General features: G+C 40.8%; 1 non-coding gene across 1 annotated transcript; it reads right to left on the reverse strand.

Moving 5' to 3' along the window:
* Positions 1-499: 499 nt before the first annotated feature.
* Positions 500-606, reverse strand: LOC140822270 (small nucleolar RNA R71). Its single transcript, XR_012115923.1, has one exon. It is a non-coding gene; the product is annotated as a small nucleolar RNA R71 (small nucleolar RNA).
* Between the last annotated feature and the right edge of the window lie 2,610 nt (positions 607-3,216).

The raw sequence follows: 3,216 nt of genomic DNA on the forward strand, positions 1-3,216 counted from the left end.
CATGTGAAGATCAATCGAGTGTAAGCTTGAGCTTTTTGACCCCGAGATCGAACGTACAGCTAGACGTCAACTACAACAGCAAAGAGCGAAGGAAAGAATGGAAGGCGATCAACAAAGAGAGGAGCCAAGGCGTATACCGATGTTGGATTATGCACAGCCATCTCTTGATGGAGCACGTCCAAGCATCGTAAGACCAGTCATCCGAGTTAATCAGTTTGAGATCAAGCCAGCTATCATTCAGATGATTCAGAACACTGTCCAATTTGGGGGAAGTGCACTTGACGACCCTAATTCTCATATAACTGACTTTATTGAAATTTGTGATACTTTTAAGTTTAATGACGTGTCTGATGATGCTGTTCGTTTGCGTTTATTTCCATTTTCACTGAGAGATAAAGCTAAGTCGTGGTTAAACTGTTTGCCTGTAGGGTCTATTACTACATGGGAGGATATGGCAATAGCATTCCTGATCAAGTACTTTCCTCCGTCGAAGACTATGAAGCTTAGAGCCGACATTACTTCTTTTGCTCAATATGAGCAAGAGTCACTTTACGAGGCATGGGAGCGCTACAAGGACTTGTTGAGGAGATGTCCACACCATGAGCTGCCTCTTGGGTTAGTTGTTCAAACTTTCTACTACGGTCTGATTACTCCTAACCGTACTATGATAGATGCTGCTGCATGTGGTAACTTACTGAGAAAAACTGCTGAGAAAGGATATGAATTATTGAAGGAAATGGCTGCTAGTAGCTATCATCCTCAGTCTGATAGGCAGAGACGATGTGCTGGAGTTAATCAAGTTAATGATTTGTCGGCGGTTTCAGCACAGTTAGAGGCTTTGAATAGAAAGATTGATGGGATGAGCATGAGTGGGTCGGCTATGCGTCTGCAAGAAATTTTCTGTGATAAGTGTGGGGGTGAGCATGACGTGCAGGATTGACAAGATGACAATCCATTCTATGTGCCTGAGGGAGCACCGGTAAAACAAGTGGGATTCTAGAACCATCCTAGAAATGACCCTTATTCGAACACATATAATCCGGGATGGAGGAATCACCCAAACTTTTCATGGGGAGGTCAAAAAAATCAAAATTGCCAACAAAGAGGTCCACCATATGGGATGCACCAAGGATTCAAGCCAGAACTGCCTCGGGAGGAGAAGTCCAATTTAGAGCAAATGATGACTAAATTTATTTCTGCAACAGAGACGAGATTTCAGAACCAAGATGCATCCATAAAGGGGTTAGAGAATCAAATCGGACAATTGGCTAAGTTGATTTCTAATAGGGAGCAAGGAGCTTTGCCAAGAAACACGGAAGTTAACCCAAGAGAACATGTGAAGGCTGTGGAATTGCATAGTGGAAAAGCACTCGAGTCTAATGAGGAAAAGACCAAGCACAGTGAGGATGAGGTGGAAACTCGAGGAGGTAAGTCTTCTAACTCTACACCTACACCTATTGCACAAAATAAAATTGTTATCCCTCCATCTTTTCCTGCAACAATGAAGAAAGCTAAATTAGATGCACAATTTGGTAAATTTCTTGAGATATTTAAAAAATTGCATATTAACATTCCTTTTACTGATGTTTTATTGAATATGCCAAGTTATGCAAAATTTTTTAAAAAGATATCTTAGCGAATAAGCGGAAGCTAGAAGATCATATGATGGTGAATTTGACTGAGAATTGCTCCGCTTTAGTTCAAAACAAGATGTCTCTAAAGTAACTGTGTATACAGATCATTCTGCCCTGAAATATTTGCTTGCTAAGAAGGATGCGAAACCTAGGTTAATTAAGTGGATTTTATTATTGCAAGAATTTGATCTCGAGATTCGAGATAAAAAGGGTGTGGAAAATGTAGTTGCTGATCATCTGTCTAGGCTTGAGCATGTTAGAATTAAGGGCAGTGACGATGATATAGATGACTGGTTTCCTGATGAACAATTGCTTGAGGTAAATGCGTACCCTTGGTATGCCGATTTTGCAAATTTTCTTGTCACTGGCACACCTCCACCTAATTTATTGTTTCACCAAAGAAAGAAATTCTTTTCAGACGTGAAATATTATTTTTGGGAGGAACCGTTTTTGTTTAAGATCTGTGCAGACTCAATGATAAGAAGATGTGTGGCGGAGGAGGAAACCAATCAAATTCTGAACCATTGTCATGACCGTGAGGTAGGTGGTCACTTTGGACCCATACGGACGACATCTAAGGTACTTGAATGTGGCTTCTATTGGCCAACTCTTTTTAAGGATGCTCGTTTGTATGTTCTCAATTGTGATAGATGCCAACGCACAGGTAATATTTCCAACCGTCATGAGATGTCTTTAAATAACATTATTGAGTGTGAAATATTTGATGTGTGGGGGATTGATTTTATGGGTCCTTTTCCTGCGTCTTTTGCAAAGAAATTTATTCTGGTGGCAGTGGAGTATGTATCTAAATGGGTGGGGGCAGAGGCTTGTGTCACTAATGATGCACAAGTGGTGTTAAAATTTTTGAAGAAACATATTTTTAATCGATTTGGTGCACCACGTGCAATCATAAGTGATGGTGGCACCCATTTTTGCAACAAAATTTTTGATAAACTGTTGGGCAAATATGGTGTCACCCACAAGGTTTCCACTCCATACCATCCCCAAACTAGTAGACAAGTTGAAGTATCCAATCGAGAAATTAAGAAGATTTTAGAGAAGACGGTTAATGTGAATAGAAAGGACTGGTCCAATTCGGTTAGATGATGCTTTGTGGGCGTATCGTACTGCTTTTAAAACATCTATAGGCACTACACCATATAGGTTGCTTTTTGGTAAAGCATGTCATCTACCAGTAGAATTAGAGCATAGATCATATTGGGCGACCAAAGCACTAAACTTTGATTTTGCTCTTGCAGGTGAAAAACGATTGCTGCAGTTGAATCAGTTAGATGAGTTTCGAGGAACAGCTTATGACCTTGCACTATCTTACAAGGAGCGCACCAAACGAGCCCATGATAAACACATTATAATAAGGGAATTCAAAGTGGGTGAAGCGGTGTTGTTATACAATTCTCGCTTACGACTCTTTCCGAGAAAGCTAAAGTCAAGGTGGTCAGGACCACTCACGATAGCCAAGGTGTTCCCATCGGGTGCAGTGGTGTTGCATGATGGCAAGGAAGGGACCTTTATTGTGAACGCTCAAAGATTGAAGCACTATATCGGTGGCACAATTGAGCCA

Source organism: Primulina eburnea, unplaced genomic scaffold, assembly GCF_022965805.1.
Source record: "Primulina eburnea isolate SZY01 unplaced genomic scaffold, ASM2296580v1 ctg739_ERROPOS11973397, whole genome shotgun sequence".
In the NCBI taxonomy this organism is placed as follows: Eukaryota; Viridiplantae; Streptophyta; class Magnoliopsida; order Lamiales; family Gesneriaceae; genus Primulina; species Primulina eburnea.